Here is an 18,149-nt window from a genome sequence, read left to right as displayed (position 1 = left end):
CATCAAGCTAACATCAGTAGCAAGTAAAGCTATTGAAACAATACTAAAGAAAAAGCATACTGCAGAACATCAAAGCGAATAAATTACAGGACTCTTAACATGGGTTTATTAAGAGGAATTTTGTCCAACAAACTTGATTTCTTACTCCCCTTCCTCCGTAGTTTCCTCCTGCTTCTTTTGGCTTTCAGAACAATCAAACAGCATATATTATGCTGTGGCATGGCAAGCCTTCATTACAGGGGAAGATCTTAGTGAAGGAAACATGGCCACTGTGTGTCATTTTTAGGCAAATATTAAGACTCCCTCTCTGCCAGGGACTGTACATGCTGCCTCCATAGCATTCCCAACTCCAGCAGCTTAAGTATGGCCTCAGAACCAAACCCAGGTCCTTCACACAGCAGTGTGCAGCACCTGTCACTGCACTTATAAAGGGACAAAAGTACTGGATCAGGGAGGAAGAGTAGATGTGGTTTATCTGAATGTCAGCTAAACATTTAACACTGTTCCACAATAAAAGTCTGGTATGCAAACTAATCAGTTCAGGACTAGGTCAGAAGATGATTAAATGATTGCCTCTATGATGTCTAGTTTTTTTTTTTTTTATAATTTTTTATTTATGCAGTTTTAGATATATTACATCATATATCAATAAAGCAATAAAGATCCAAGGCATTAACAAAAAGAGAAAAAGAAAAAGCACAATCAATTTCCATATTTCCAATGGATCTCTAATTATTCAGGTAATATGGGACCAAGATAAGAATTTACAGAGCTCTTAAATAATCATAAATACTAAGGAAAAATAAACTGTACAGCATAAGACATATCCCTTAATTGATTACTGTGAATCAAGACTTTCCATCTAAGAAATCCCTTAGTTGCTCTGGTTCCATAAATATATATTTAGCCTCCTGATATTTCAGAAGACACTTACATGGATACCTTAATGTCATACTAGCACCTCTATTTATCGCTTCATCTCTCATCAAGATAAATTTTTTCCTTCTCTCTTGAGTACTACGAACCATGTCCGGATATATCCAAACATTTTGTCCATAATATTGAACAGACCTATTTCTAAAGAAAAACTTTAAAACCATATTTCTGTCCTATTCAAAAGCGAAGGACGCCAGTAAAGTTCCTCTAGACTTAACTTCAGAGGTAATAGATAACTCAAGCATTTGAGACAAGTTCATAGAAGATTGATCAGGTATTTCCGTTGGTTCAGGTTGCAATGATTTTCTTGAAACAAAGGCGGCTTTGGTAATTACCGGGGTAATTTCTTTAGGAATTTTTAAGCAAACTTCCATATATTCTTTTAGCATATCCAAAGGCATCATTTTCTTCAAGATAGGAAAATTGACTATCCGCAGATTTAAAAATCGTAGTGAATTTTCAATGTTTTCAAATCTCCTTTCTGTTATATTGTCCATTTTTACCAAATTACCCTGGATCTTTTCCATCGTCTCAATTTTTTCCTCCAATTTTCCTATTTTCTCCTGATTTTCATTTGCAACTTTCTCTACCTTCAACCCTCTCTTATTCAAATCCAAAAATGCTTGGGTTAAAGTTGTAACAGCAGATTCAATAGAGGTCATAGCATTCCACAATGAGTCCAGAGTGACTAAAGGCGGTTTCTGTAAGGAAAAAACCATTTTAGGTTGTATTTTTACCAAGTCTTGAAGCACACTGGATCCTTCGATGTTCTTTGCCAGACGAGCCTTTTGGGGGTCCGGTGTGGAGGCTGCGGTAAATCCCGCCGCTCCTCCAACCTCTCCGGGCGACAACACCTCGACCTGTCCGTCCGGTTCAGCGTGCAGAGACTCTCTCCTCTCCATTGAGTCTCGTGATGTTTCGCTGCTTACCTCCTCCGGACAAGCTCTCGGTTGCGTCAGCGTCTCGGGTGCCCCCGGGCTGAGCGAAATCTCATCGGCCATGGACAGCATGCCGAACTCCTGCACCACTGTCCCCGCGGCCCTCGCCTCCGGCGTCTTCGGGGTAAGTTCGAAGAATCTATCGATCTTTGGTTGCTGCATTTCCTCTTCCTTAACGGAAATATTTTCCTTGAGTCGAGCTTTACGCTTCGTATGAGGCATGATATCTTTTTTAAGGAACAAGTAATCAAAAAAGGCAATTTTCTGGACCAAAGAACGGAGCGACCCCTCGACACGTCTTATGCGTCGGCCATCTTGGTCGCGTCCTCGGCCATCTTGGTCGCGTCCGATGTCTAGTTTTTGAACAAATGTGTTTACTTCTTATCTGTAAGTTGTGTAATTAGAATGTATGTTCAAAACTGTAATATTTCATTTTGCAAAGTTGATTCTTACTTTGCAATAGTTTTGAAAAACTAATAAAAAAAAATTAAAAAAAAAAAAGATGATTAAATGGGTAAGGAACTCAATGAGCAAAAACTCAAAGTTGTACTCAGTCGAGTCCATTCTAGTGAGGGTAAAATAATCAGTGGAGTACCTCAGAGCTCAGTGCTAGGGCCTGCTCTTTTAAGGGTCTTTACCAAAGACACTGCAGAGACACTAAAATCTGTTAAAGGACAGACATATTTGGAGGGGTGGAAAAATGAAATGGGCATGATAAAAACTGGATTAATGACAACCATAGGTTTGGAAGCTGTGTTTCAATGCAAAAACAATTCTGCACATGGGACACAGAAATCAGTAGCGGGATATGAACTAGAAACTGCCTAGAAGAAAAAGGAACCTGTGACTAATCATCACAGATAGCCTGAAAGTTATTAGAGTAAAAAAGCAGCAGGGACAGCTAACAGTATGCTTAGATGCATAAAAGATGGGTATTCACAGCAAGAAAGAGGTGGCAATATTACCTTTGTATAGGCCACTAGTGAGATCCCACCTTGAGGCATTGATAGGATGGAAGCAGTTCATTGAAACACATCCATAACAGTATAGGGCCTGAAACACAAACCTTACGGAAGACAGAGAAAAATGGAGGATGTGTCAGAAATATTCAACGGGCTTCAATAAGGTTAAAAGACAATTTTCCATATACATAAATTCAGTGTTAAAGGGTCATGATATAAATTTGGAAAATGACTCCAAGTAAATACTTTATTGAAAGGGTGGTGGATGACCATTACAACATACCAACTAAGATCATGAGAAAATGTAAGCACATTTGAGACTGATACAGAGTGCAAGGGTAAGGGCAGGTAGGGAGTAGCAAATAGAAGTAAAACAGACTGGACTTGAACTTTAGACTAGTTTTAGTACCCTATATGCTCAAATCATAAAGGGAAGAAGACAAACAAAAACATGACAGCAGAAAAAGACCATATGAACTATTTAGTTTGCCAATACACAAAACTGCTAAGCTTTGCAATCCCTATCACTGCCTCAGATAGATCCCCTATGTGTCCCCCATGCTTTCTCGAAATCAGATATTATCCTTGTCTCCACTAGGAGGCTGTTTCACACTTTTTGTAAAGAAATACTTCTTTAGATTACATCTCAGTCTACCCCCTTTTACCAACATCCCATGATGTCTTGTTCCAGACTCTTCTTTCTATAGAAAGAGGTTCACCTCTTGTATGTTGTCACCTTTCAGGTATTTAAATGCCTCTATTACACCTTCCCTATTTTGCCTTTCCTCTATGGCAGTAGTTCCCAAACCTGTCCTAGAGGACCCCCCAGCCAGTCGGAATTTCAGGCTATCCACAATGAAAATGCTTGATATAGATTAGCATGCAAATTCTCTCTCATGCTTATTCATTGTGGACAAGGGGGTCCCCCAAAGGCAGGTTTGGGAACCTCTGCTCTAGAGTATACATGCTTAGATTGTTAAGTCTTTCCATTTTAGTAGCTGTCCTCTGGACTACTCTATCCCATTTACAGTATATATCCTTTTGAAGGTGTGGTCACCAGAATCACACACATTACTCCAAATGAGATCTCACCAGGGACCTATACAGGAGCAATATCACCTCTTTTGTTTTGCTAACCATTCCTCTCTATTCACCCAAGCATCTTTCTAGCTTTTGCTGTCTCCTTTATCCACTTGTTTAACCACCTTGGGATCATCCGAAACAATTCTGCACAGATCCCACTCTTGTTTCGTGCATATAATTTCAACTCTATACTGTATTACTCTCTTGGAGTTTCTGCAACTCAAATGCATGACCCTGCATTTTTTGCATTAAATCATAACTACTAGACTCTAGACCATTCCTCAACCTTTGCTAGATCACTCCTCATGCCTTCTGCCCCTTCCTGTCTACCCTGTTGCAGATTTTGGTATCATCTGCAAAAAGACAAAAGCTTCCCCAAAAGTCTTTCCCAAATATTTATAAAAATGTTGAAAAGAACCAGTCCAAAAACTGATCTCTGCGGCACACCACTAACATCATCTCTCCTTGGAATGAGCTCCGTTTGCCATACCTTTTGTCACCTCCCACTCAACCAGTTTCTAACCTAGTCAGTCACTTTAGGGCCCATACCAAGAGCACCCAGTTTAGTTATAAATCACTTACACAAAACTGTATCAAAAGGTCTTACTGAAATCTAAGTACACTGCGTCTAAAACTCTCCCCTGATTCAACTCTCTAGTCACTTAACCAAGGAAATTGATTGGATTCGTCTGGCAAGTCTTCTCTCCGGTAAAAACCTACCACCTCAGATTTTGTGATCCATTGGATTCCAGAAACTGCACTATCGTTTTTTAGCAGTGATTCCATTAGTTTATTTACCACAGAGGTCAGACTAACTGGCTTGTAGTTCTCAGCTTCCTTCTTACTTCTTACCACCAAATCCACTTGTCTATAGTCCTCCAAAACTATTCCAGACTCTAAAGAATCAGGAAAAAGGTCAACCAGAGGAGCTGCCAGAATTTCTCTTAAATTCCCTCAATACTCTTAGATATATCCCGTCCGTATCCAACACTTTATCTACATTAAAGTTTAGCAAGCTACTCAAGCAATTTTCTGAAGACTGAAGTTTCCTTTTCTTTAATCTTGGTCTTTTTTGTGGTCCTACTCTTGATCCTTCCTTGGTGAGCACTGAACAGAAAAATCTAATAAAAATATATAGAGGCTCTCTCAATACCACTTTTGTACTTCCTCCCATTACTAACATACCTAAAAAAAAAAAAAAAAAAAAAAAAAAAAAAGAGTCTTGTGTATTTTACCATAGACAACAATACCATGTTATTTTTTTCTTCTATTTGCATCTTTGCTCTCCTAATTTCCCTGTTTCTCTTAGCTTTTCCAGATACTGTTGCCAGTCTTCCTCTTTCTGCAATCTCTTGCAGTTTATGAATGCTAACCTTTTTTTCCTTACATTTTCAGTTACTTCTTTATAAAACCATAGCAGCCTCTTTTTCCTGTAACCTTTATTTACTTTCCTAGCTAAAGATTAGTTGCTTTTATAGTATATGCTTTTAGTTTTGCCCACTGCTCTTCTACAATCCCTAGATTTTCCTGTCCAGCTAAGGGCTCCTTGAGGTACTCTACCATTTTAACAAAAGTTATTTTCTTGAAGTCAAGGACCCTCACCTTTGAATGAACCATCATCTACACACTAATTGAACCACATCATCCGGTGATCAATGGATCTCAGATGATCACCCACTACAATATCAGAAACTGTCTCCAACATGCACACTTCCTATTTAACTGGCTCTTCTTCACTCATGTTAATCCCTCAGACTCCTAACCCTAACTGTGATCACCAAGGTTTTGTCCCATGATCCTCGCTGTCCTCTATCTTCAAGGTCTTGGCTCACCTTCTGCCATGACTGTTCATATTACTGCTTTACATAGAATACAGAATTCTTTATTTCATCTTCCTCCATATCATCTTCTATATCGTTTTGTCTGACTTCCTGCCTGTTCTTTGTAAATTTTGGAAGTATTTGCAGCCTCTTATTGAACGCATTTGAAAACAGTGACCTTTCCATTGTGAATTATTCATCTCCTCTCGCATCTCTTGCCTTTACTATTAACGCCACTCAACTTCATTGGTCTTACTCAGTAAGGAAAAGCAAATTTGTTTACTGTAAACAGTGTTTTCCGCAGATAGCAAGATGAATTAGCCACGCTTCATGCGTAACGCCATCCAGCGGTACTAGCAGAGCTGTCTCTCAAAGCTTTAGGGCTTTTGTCCTATTGGGCATGCGCACAGTTCCTGCACGGATTGTTCCAGAAGGCTCCTCAGTTCTTATCCAAGCAGGGGAAAAAAAAAAAAAAGGCATCCAGAAGCATAGAGCGCTGTCCAGAAACACATGGCTAATTCATCCTATGGAAAACAGTTTACAGTAAGCAAACTTGCTTTTGTCCATTAATATGTAGGCTGAATTAGCCATGTGTCCTGGGGAATCCCATGCTGAGGGTTGTTTAATTATATTTTAGACTATCTGCTAAGCCTTTTTTTTTTTTTTTTTTTTTTTTTTTTTTACACACTACCTGGATTCCTCTGTAGACTGCATTTATCTGAATGAAAGTTGGTTTAGTATTGCTCCTCCCAGTGAACCGCCCTTAGTCGCTGATTTATCTAGGCAGTAATGAGAAGTAAAGGTGTGAACAGAAGACCAGGTAGCTGCTTTACAGATTTCTTCTATTGGTATATTGTATAAGTGTGCTATTGAAGTTGCTGTTGCACATACTTGGTGTGCTCATACAGGTTGCTGCAATGGAATGGACTGGGACTTGTATGTAGCATAAGGTTATCCATTTAGAGAGAGAGTTCGCTTTGCAACTGGAGTTCCCAATTTATTGGGATCGTATGATATGAACAGCTGAGAAGATGTATGATCTTGTCTCCTGAGTTTGTAATAGCTTAATGCCTGCTTGCAGTTTAAGGCAGTGGTTCTCAATCGGTATGTCGCCACACTTCCCGGACCCCCACTGACCCATCTGCTCCCCCTACCCGAGCAAAATAGGTCCTCCACCTGGGCTTAAAATGCTGATATCCCGGGCGGAACACGGCAGGACAGCTGGAGTCAGCAGCACCGGTATGCTCTCTTCTTCCCGCCCTGCCCCCTGTGGCCCGGAAGAGGAAGTGGTGAGAAGCGGGTGCGTGCGTGGGAAGAAGAGACCATGCTAGTGCAGGCAGCGTTGGCCCGAAGAAGAGAAGAGGCCCAGCCTGAGGAATGAACAGCGTGGCTTGGAGAAAAACGAAGAACAACGCCAACCCCCCCCCCCCCCCCCCCGGCCAATGGGACTCCTCCGCGAGGGCTGAAAGTGAAGGAGGTTGCTGCTGCCTTTAGGGTTAGAAGTGGAGGAAGCTGCTGCTGTTGCTAGTTCGGGGGGGGGGGGGGGGAGTGAATGAGCAAGCATATGTATTTGAGGTGCTGTGTGTGTGTGAGTGAGACAGCATGTATGCAAATGATTAAGGTATGTATATGTGAAAGCAGTATGTTTATGATTAAGAGCCTGTGTGTATAAGTAAAAGAGAGACCATGTGTGTCTGTATGTGATTGAGAGCTGGTTTAGGTGAGGGAGCATGTGAGTATGTGATTGAGAGCCTGTGTGTAAATGAGAGAAAGAGAGAGAGCATGTATGTGCGCAATTGAAAGCCTGTATGTGTAAGCGTGAAAAGACAGACAGCATGTGTGTGAATGTGTAATTAAGAGCCTATATAAGTGAGAGAGAAAAAGCATATGTATATGTGAGCGATTGAGAGCCAGTGTGAGAGAGAGAGAGGAGAAACTTGCAAGCAAACCATCCCTCCTCCTAATTCAAAACAATCTCAGGGCACCTGGATATCAAACATTCCCAGGTATGCAGAGCAAAACATTTTTTGTATCATTATTATTTTTCATTATTGGGTCTTTGCGTGTCTATTTTGAAATATTTTATATGAGTTTTTAATTATTGGATATTCCATTCATCAGCTGTTTTGAAATAATCTGTTCTTTTTGTTAGTATGGTTTTGCTGCTATAGATTTTATATTTCTTGATTTGTTTTAGAAGGACTGGTGATGTTTCTCTTTTTCCTTTGTTACACTGCATACAGAGACCCTGGCTTGTTGCAGCTTCCAATTCAGTTTTTGTCTGCATACTTCTAGTTATGCATTTTGGTCTCTTTATTCTTTGTTAGGTGAGGGTCAGCACATGTGATTCAGGTGAGGTTATCTGCTGGCGTGTAGTTTCTGTGTAGGGCTCTATAGTAGCCTGGCTTGTTCCGGTTTCCTAATAGGAGGTGTATTGATGTCTTAAGTTCTGGTGTAATAATTTTCAGTATTGCCTTTTCTTAAGTAAGGTATTTACTGTTTGAGTACTGGAAATTGATGCTGTTTTTGTGTGGGATGTTTACTTTTTATGCAATTTCTGTTCAGACAGTATATGTATCTTTCACTTGTGTCATTCTTAACAATAAAAATAATACTGGGTCTTTATTTTTTATTAAAGCCGTGAATTGTAATGAGCAATGTGTCACATGTGAGCGTGGTCTGTCAGATGTGTCATGATGGGAAAAAGGTTGAGAGCCACTGTTCTAAGGTGTGAAGCTGTCTGTCCCATCCTGCACGTGAATCTTAGGAAAGAAAGTGGGGACGCTGATACTACCCTTTGGCAAAAACTTCAAATGGGTCCGTAGGACTATTTTGTCATGAAAGAATTGTAAGTATGGGGGTTAGTGTACAAACACTTGCAATTCCCTCACTCTTCTGGCGGAAGTGATTGCCACCAGGAAGACTAATTTTCCAAGTTAGATATTTGATTTCAGCTGACTCTAGAAATTCGAAGATCAATTTCATTAACGTGGTGAGAACTACATTCAGTTCCCAAAGTACTGGGAATTTTTGTATAGGAGGATGAAGTCGAATCATGCCCTTCATGAACAGAGAGATAAGGAGGTGCATCGATATTGGGTTCCCATCCTGTTGGTGATGGGCTATTGCGCTTAGATGCACTCAAATTAACAAGATGGCCAGACCTCTTGTGGTGAGCAGATGTAGGTATTCCAATAACTAACAAGACTGACAGGTGAAAAGAAAGGATTGATAGAATGATCTTTGCACCAGGTGAAATAATGAATCCATTTGAAGGCAGTTACAGTGTGTGGAAAATTCTTAGAGATTAAGATGACAGTAGATAAATGTAAATGCGCTATCGTCAAACATTCAAAATCCATGCCGTCAGATTGAGTGAAGGCTGAAGAAGCGATCCCTCCTCTTGGGTTAGTAATGATGGGCTGTTCCCCAGTTGTGGGGGGCATTCTGACATTTGTATGAGATATGCCTACCATGGCTGTCTCAGCCATGCTAGGGCTATTAATATTAACCTGGCTTGGTCTCGCATGTATTTTTGTATTGTTTGTTTAGGCTATGAGTGGTATCGGAGGGAAGGCATAAAAGAGAACCTGAGACCAAGAGATTAGGAAGGCATTCAGAGCTTTCTTGTATAGGCTGGGATGAATGGAGCAAGACATGGTCACTTTCTTGTTCTCCTCCATGGAAAATAGGTCTATCCAAGATCGTCCCCATTTTTGGAAAAGGCCATTTGCTATATCCTGTGACAGGGCGCACTCATGTGGTTGGAAAATCCTGCTGAGAGTCTGTCTGCTTCTGTATTCGTGATTCCTGGCAGGTAAACTGCCTGTAGAGTCGCATAGGTGGTTTTGGCCCAATCCCAGATTTTTAGAGAGTTTCCTGGCAGAGGATCCAGGGACTTGTTCCTCTCTGCTTGTTTATGTAAAACATTGCTACTTGGTTGACGGTGTAAATCATTATACTCTTATTTTGGAGCATGTGCTGGAAGACTTCTAAACACAGAGGTAGATTTTATAAATTTGCACGAACGCGTACTTTTGTTCGCGCACCAGGCGCAAACAAACGTACGCTGGATTTTATAAGATACGCGCGTAGCCGCGCGTATCTTATAAAATCCGGGGTCGGCGCGCGCAAGGGGGTGCCTGTTCCCTCCAAGGCCACTCCGAAATCAGAGCGGCCTCGGAGGGAACTTTCTTTCCACCCCCCCCCCCCGCACCTTCCCATCCCTTCCCCTACCTAACCCCCCCCCCTACCTTTGTTGGCAGATTTACGCCTGCCGAAAGCAGGTGTAAATCTGCCTGCGCCAGCAGGCTGCTGGCGCGCCATCACCCGACCCGGGGGCTGGTCCGGAGGCCTCGACCACGCCCCCGGTCCCGCCCCAAACCACCCCCTGACCCTGGACACGCCCCCTCCCCGCCCCTTTTACGAAGCCCCGGGACTTACGCGCGTCCCGGCGGCCTATGCAAAATAGGTGCGCTGGCGCGCGAGTGCCCTGCGCGCTTAAATCCAGCCGGATTTACTCGTGCAGGGCTTTTAAAATCCGGCCCATATTGAATAGCTCTGAGCTCTAGTAGATTTATATGACATAATGATTCCTTGTCTCTCTTTGCAATTCTAAGTGAAGGAGGTGGGCTCCCCAGCCCAAAGTGGAGGCTGGGGAGCCCACCTGTGGTTCGTATGATCTGATGAGGTTGTGGTTGGAGTGGAGCTCCCACTTCCAGCACTCTTTAGCAAGTTACTTTTTGAGGTCCAGTTTCATGAAATTGGAAATTGCTACTTTGAATGAAAGGGGTTGCAGGAACTGACACACCGACAAAAAAGGGGAAAAGCAGAGGACGGCTTCTACGGCCAAGTCCCAAAGCAAAGAACATTGCAAATTCAGCATTGTCTGAATTATAAAGAAGGCTCCTCACCCAGTTAAAATGTTGCTAGAAGTAATATATGAGTTTGACAGTTGCTTGGTTTTGATAGACTATAAATATTGCTACTCGTATAAGGCTTGGGGATAACTGCATGGAGTGGCAGTTACTACCCTTAAGAGAAACATGGCGGTATCCTGCACAGAATGGCAGATACTACTATAAGAAGTTGCTGGGCAGACTGGATGGGCATCTGACCCTTTTCTGCCTTCATTGCTATGTTATGTTTAAGATATTATGTACAATTTTTGATTAGCTTCCGATTAAAACTGAAATTCAGACAGGAAAACTTTTTTTTTTTCAGAAACTAACATTACATATCCTATATTTTAAATCAGTTTAAACTTCCAATATTGAACGTTACAGACTGCATTCCAGTAGAGCTAAATTGTGGCAATGATTTCTGTAAATTGATGCATAAAGGAATGGATCTGGAAATGTATTTATCCCCATTTTAGATTGTGGGCCTGGTGGAAATCTGTACAAAAGGTGTCAATTCTGACACCTAAACAATATACTAAAACTCACAAAGGATACAGGATATTTTCTCTAGGTGCCTCTGCATATATACAATAGTAAAGAAAAAGAGCAAATTTCCCTTTTGTTGTTGTGCGGTTTTGGAAAAAAGGTTGGTAATGAAATATCCTGATTGATGTGAAAAGCGGAAGAATTTGGGATGAGTCCCGAGTACTACTTTCTTATGATAAAATTATAAGTAGGAAGGAGAAGTGAACCAAAGCCTACAGGCTGAGCTGATAGCTGTGAGAAAGATCACATTCCAGGTGAGATACTTCAAATGAGCAGATTGAGGGGTTCGAAGAGCGAACTTATAAGAGCTGTGAGAACTACGTTCAAGTCCCAGGGAACTGGAGGCTTCTGTATTGGAGGGTGGAGATTAAAGAGGCCCCTCATGAAATGAGAAATCAGGGGGTGCGAAGCCACCAAGAAGTTGTTTTCCCTCCTATGGTAAGCCATTAAAGCACTTAGGTGGACTCTAACCAATGATGTCACTAGACCTGACATTGAAAGGTGGAGTAAATAACTGAGAATCTCTTTGGGAGGCAAGGAGAAGGGGTCAAATGTTCTGAAGTTGGCACCACTCAGCATATCTTTCCCATTTGAAAGAGTAGTTACATCTAGTCGATGGTTTCCTTGCTGCTATGATAATTCTCTGGATATCTGTGGGAAGAGTTAGACCTTGTAGGATCTCACGCTCAACATCCAAGCTGTCAGTTGAAGGGAGGAGTGTAGAGTATGAAGAAGGCAGCTGTCCTCTTGGGTCAAGAGCTCTGGGTCTTGTACAAGATCTAACGGATCGCCTTCTGAGTATTGTAACAGATAAGCGAACCATGGTTGTCTCGGCCAAGCCGGAGCTATGAGGATCATGCGAGCTCTGTCCTGTATCATTTTTTGAACTGTCCGTGAAATTGGGGGAATTGGAGGAAACACAAAGGAGTCCCTTTGAGCATAGAATTAGGAAGGCATCAGGAGCCATTCTGTACAGGCTAGATGAGCTATTTTATTTATATTATGAAACTATGTTCTTCCTTTTCCTTTTGGAAATGCAAATATTTTTAAATGAATAATTTATTAACTAATGTAAACCAATGTGATATGTACTCATGAAACATCGGTATATAAAAATTATTAAATAAGCAGAGTTGACGAACTTTCCGATTTTGTTCTGTGGTGAAGAGGCATATCCAAGGTTGCCCCCAGTGCATGAAGATTTGGTGTGCTACAGATGGGTTGAGGGACCACTTCTGAGGATGGAATATTCTGCTGAGGCGGTCTGCTAGAGTGCTCTCTAATCCTGGTAGGTATGTGGCTCAGTGTTGGCACTGTTTAAGTCCAACCCTGGGCGGAAGAATCAGGTTTTTCTTTTGGAACCACAAAATATATTACGTGCCATGACTCCCCTCTTGTGGGGGAACAGAACAATTGCGTGTAGGTTCTGTAATTTTGTTAGTATCCCTTTGACCATCTCTCTTTTGAGAGGGGAGGCAAAAGGGAAGACCTCTGGGACTGGTTTCCTGAACTCAAGGACATAGTCCTATCGCACAATGTCCATGACCCATTGTTCTGAGGTGAATAGGGTACCACTCTGAGTAGTACCTCAACAGGGCACCCTCCTACTGGAACTACCTCCAGACCCACAGAGAATCATTAGGCTGAATGGTTGCCACCTGCTCCTGCAGGTGGCTCTGCTTTTGCTCTCCTTGCCACACGAAAGGACTAGCTCCTACTGTGTGTCCCTAATGGGGTGTGCCTCATGGGCTTACACCTGCACCAGTCTCAGAAGCATTGAGATCTTTGTGATGCTGCATGGGTTTTATCTTCTGGAAGCCCCTGGAGTTTTGAGTCCTGTAAATCCTTCACTAACTTTTCTAGATCTTCTCCAAAAAGGACATAGCTCTTGAAAGGCAATTTACACTTGAGACTTTGATGCCGAATCTGCTGCCCAATTGCAGAAGCATAAAAGCCTCCTGGCAAGTACCACTAAAGCCAGAGTCCTGGGGAACATTCTTACCAGGCTGCACATATCAGCCAGAAAGCTAAGGCTGATTCTAGACAGGACAATTTTGGGCAGTCTGGGAGCTGTCAGACAACGCAATGCAGCTCAATCACATAGCCTCTGTAAATGGAGGCCTGCAGGGCCACTGCATTAGTTATAAAGGCCTGTTTCAGAGTTGCCTTTATTTTCCTATCTTGAGGGTCCTTCAATGCTGAACCCCTTTCTACCGGAATGGTGGCCTTACATGTAATTGACAAGACCAAAGCAACAACTTGGGGGATTTTGCGGAGGCTATTCCTCTCTCCCAGCAGCATAGGGTAAATTTTGCTTAAAATACTTCCTTCCTTTAGCCCCTTCACTACGGGTATCCCATTCGGTAAGGACCATAAACCTAAAGGCGCTGTGCAAGCGGAATCTTTGGTGGCTTCCTAAACCTGGAAGATAGGTTCTCCTTTGGCTGGGGGTCTTCCACAGAAATAGCTGACATCCCTAGAATGGCCACTACACTAAAAACAAGGGCTGCCAGCTCCTCTTTACGAAATAGATGTACTATAGTGAAGTTGTCTTCATCTGATGAAAACTCCCCTTCCTGAGAATCCTGCAGGGGCCCTGGGATGAATCTCCTCCAGACTATAAGGCTTCCCTGGAGGCATGGAAGTTAAGAGGCCTTTTAAAATGGCAGTCAACTCCCTTAGGACATCATGAGTACTAACTAAGATGTGCAGAACCCTGCATGGCTAAATAGATTTTATGCATTGCCATAATAAAATCTGGCACAAAGGTTCCCTGTCAAGGATCCTTATAGCTGCCCCCCTCCCCCACGGACCTTTAGCGAGAATGAGCTTCCCCCAGACCTTATGCTGAGATTGCCCCCAGCATGCCTGCAAAGGGAAGAAAGAGGATTTACTTCCCCGAAAGACCAGAGCAATTTAGCATCTGTGGCAAATGTCCTGGTGCAATCACCAATTCTACTCTCAACTGCTCTTCTCTACCTTGAGAGTCTGTATTGCCATCTTCCTCCTGAAGCTCCCTGCTTGGTTCTTCTTCGCAAACTGGGAAGAGCAACCCACAATGCTGGGGACCTGCTTAGCCCCATAAACCGAGCATTTTCTCCCTCTGTGCATGTCTCCACTGACCATGAAACAGCAAAGAAAAAACAAAAGGTGCAGTTGCAGTAAGTTAAGCTTCCACTCCCCCATGGTGAACAAGCACATTTAGCAGCTGCCCTCAGCCTCAGTCGTTGTGCACACACCAAGAGCAGCAAAGCAAATTAAGCAAGCCCCAACACTGATTTTCCTCCCCCAAGAAAATAAGACAGCACAACCCCTACTTATCACTCCAGGGTTTCCTACCAGCTGCTAAGCAGACCCGGCTTTCTCTCATTTCTGTTCTTCCAAGAACAAGGCTGGGTTTTTTTTACCTTCACCGGAGGGGAGAGGAAGAGAAGTAGGGAGGGAGAGAGAGAGAGAGAGAGAGAGAGAAGTCCTGCAGGCCCTGGGGTTTCCCCCCCCCCCCCAGTTTAAGGGTTACCAGGTTCCTATGGATCCAGGAGCCATTCTCTGGATGCTCCAAAGACCCCCCCAAGGGTACTGGGATAACTTTCCAGAAGCTTGACCGGCGCAGGCCCTGGGAGAAGGCTCCCACAGGGGGAAAAAAAAAACCCAAACCTTATAGGCTGTTCTCCCAGGATTAATAAGGACTCAACCAGGCCAGCGCTGTTAACATTCTCTTCACATGTCTGCAGTTGCCAGAGACTACTGAATTAGACTAGGACCACATCCTTTTATAGCCCAGAGTGAGAGGTGTGTCTTCTATCTCTAACAGCTGTAGAGCATTGAAACCCTATACATGACAACTGGTCTAGCAGAAAGAAAAAGAAAATACAGCTTAAATAATTTTACATAATACAAAAAAAAAAAACACCCACACCACACAATCTATAATAAACAAAAGTCATAACAACTCTATCCTACAGGAACATCCAATATAAAAAGTTACAGAAAACAGAAAATCCATAACAACCCTAATCTACAATACATCTAAAAAATATAAAATAGGATAAAAGAATATCTGTAATGTATGTTATAGGAGCAGTGTAAAGTGTTTCCCCACCCCATAGATTTTTGGGGGGATTTTAGTCTGTCTAAATTTAAAATTTATTTTATTTCTATACTACCTTTCTAGCAATCAAAAACAGTATAAAAGTTATTTAGCTTATGTTTGTTTTTGTTTTTTTTCACTTTTTTGTTCTTTCGTGGCCCATTTTCCCACCCCTGCTCCATGTGATTGCAAATTCATTTTCTGCAAGTCTCTCAGGGTTGTGATAATTAATACAAAACCTAGAACAGAAGCATTAAAAAATGACAGAGTCAGAAGGGCTTTAGATGTTAGCCTCAGACAGACTTTGTCAGATTAGGTTGACTACCTATATACTATGGCTCACTGATGAACTGGGTCTGTTGAAAACAGAAAAGGCATTCAAAGAGATGCTGATCAGCTTGGAGAAGAGACGGCTGAGGGGGGATATGATAGAGGACTTTAAGATCATGAGATGTCTTGAATGAGTAGATGTGAATCAGTTATTTACACTTTCGAATAATAGAAGGACTAGGGGACATTCCATGAAGTTAGCAAGTAGCACATTTAAGACTAATCGGAGAAAATTATTTTTCACTCAACGTACAATAAAGCTCTGGAATTTGTTGCCAGAGGATGTGGTTAGTGCAGTTAGTATAGCTGTGTTTAAAAAAAAGGATTGGATAAGTTCTTAGAGGTGAGGTCCATTACCTGCTATTAATTAAGTTGACAGCCACTGCTATTACTAGCAAGAATAACATGGAAATAGACTTAGTCCATTAATGGCTATTAAGGAGCAGCCACTGCTAATAATTGCATCAGTAGCATGGGATCTTCTTAGTGTTTGGGTAATTACCAGGTTCTTGTGGCCTGGTTTAGCCTCTGTTGGAAACAGGTTGCTGGGCTTGATGGAAACCTTGGTCTGACCCAGCATGGCAATTTCTTATGTTCTTATGTAAAGTCACACCTAGCTGTAAGACAGAGCTAGTTATAAAAATAGCCTATGCTGTTTACAACAAAGCAAACATAAGAACAGCCATACTAAATCAGACAGATGGTCCATCTAAGTTGAGCATCATGTCTCTGACAGCAGCTCTAGAGTCACCAGTAATATCCAACAAATTAAACCCGAGCTCTTTTAAGTTGTTATATGCTTTATGTAGGTATTAGAGTGTGAAGCAACTTAGCTTCCATGCAAATTTTAACATCTGTTTATGTCCTTGTCTTCCTGTCTCTTGAACCCTGCTATTCTGCTTTCTGCAATTACATCCAACAGCAGATTCCACAAGACTAAAGAAAGCTTTTTCAAAACTAACACAAGAAGATATAACAGTTTCATTGGATGCTCTCTGGTCCTAGTATTTACAGACAGGGTAAATAACTGTGGTTTGCTTCCCCCCCATGGTCTTGTCGACCTCTATCATGTACCTTTAGTCTTCTCTTTTCCAAACTAAAAAGGCTTTTTTCAGCCTTTCCTCATTGTAAAAGGATTGGGGTCTCTCTCATCATTCTTACTACCATTGTGTTTTCCAACACCACCAAAATTTTTTTTTTAATTATTTCTCATCTGCCAGGTGAGCTTCTTCTCAAAATCTCCTATGGCCTGCTTTATCAATGTTTTACATCTACTCTGGCATTGCTTGTGTTTCCTTCTATTTTCTAATCAGCTACCTCAGTCTTGAAATTCAGGCATTGTAGTTTTATCCCAGACTTTTTATTCAATAAACTTGTTAAGAGTGTTCTGGTCCCAGTTGAACCATGGTTATTGAAGTCTGCCAGGCTGGCTAATGCAAACTGTCAACTTCTTGCAAAGTGAAAGCCTACTACCAGCCTCTTTAGAACAAAGAACCCGCTAATCTTTAATGAAAATATTTCTTACCAGACCCTAGTCTGTTAGAAAACATTACAATAGGATTGAATGCTCCTTTCCTTGTTAAAGGTAATTTAATGGGCAGTAATCATACAAGACAGAGCATGCAAGAGGGAAAAAAAAACCATAAGCAACTACAGGGTCATTAATTGGGCATATTAAAAAAGCATCTGAAGAAATGTTCATCAGTCTCTTTTGTGAACAGCCATAGAAACTCACATGGAAAAATATTCACATCCATTTTCTAAGAGAAAGAAAAATCAAAATTAAATCATATGGAATTTGGTGTGAAATAGACCTGTTTTATTAACACAAATTTTTCAAGATCAAAGATTTTGTTGTAGTAAACACTCAACTGTACACTTAGCACCTGAATTACTAAAACTTTTCTCACACTTCGTCTCTAATGGGGGGGTGGCATACTAAATCAGACATTTAAGGGGGTAAGCATGTATTACAGCTTAACTATAAACTATGGTATGACTACAACCAAATGAAAAATGAGTTATCACTGGAATTTACGAAAAAATATTTGTGTGTAAAAGAAATCATCTACATAGGTGAGGTACTGGTGCAAGTAACACTAACACTGACAGGAGTTTAGCATTTTCAGTTCAAAGTGAGTGAAATTGGAAAAAGCTGCATTACAGAAGAGCTGTAAACGGGTGATGTGAATGCTGAGATCCTGCAGAGATCACAGAATTGGGCTGGAATGCATTCTTAGCCTAACAGAGCCGCCCATTATGCACTGAGCACCAGCACATTATTTTGGTCTCTAACCACCCGACAAAACCCAATACGACCTGAGAGCAAATCAAAAGCAATTTAACAAGAGTAGACAAACAAAAATGACTAGTAGGCAAGCAGATATTTTTACCATCCTCCATATACAGAGGAGCCAGAAATACTGCCGTTTCATCGTCTCCTTCAAATCTCACAAACTCTTAAGAAAACAGATGTAGTTGTACAGGACCGTGCTCTTAATGCCACAAAGCAGAAATGGTAGAAAAAGCTCTGGAAGTTAGCAAGG

General features: G+C 41.6%; 1 protein-coding gene across 1 annotated transcript in view; it reads right to left on the bottom strand.

Moving 5' to 3' along the window:
- The window catches only part of ANKIB1 (ankyrin repeat and IBR domain containing 1), a 493,668-nt gene that overhangs the window by 474,614 nt on the left and 905 nt on the right, over nt 1-18,149 (bottom strand). The window lies entirely within an intron of this gene.

The sequence above is a fragment of the Rhinatrema bivittatum genome, chromosome 2 (assembly GCF_901001135.1).
Source record: "Rhinatrema bivittatum chromosome 2, aRhiBiv1.1, whole genome shotgun sequence".
In the NCBI taxonomy this organism is placed as follows: Eukaryota; Metazoa; Chordata; class Amphibia; order Gymnophiona; family Rhinatrematidae; genus Rhinatrema; species Rhinatrema bivittatum.
The sequence above is the reverse complement of the archived record's forward strand: the minus strand, read 5'-3'. Positions and strand labels throughout refer to the sequence as shown.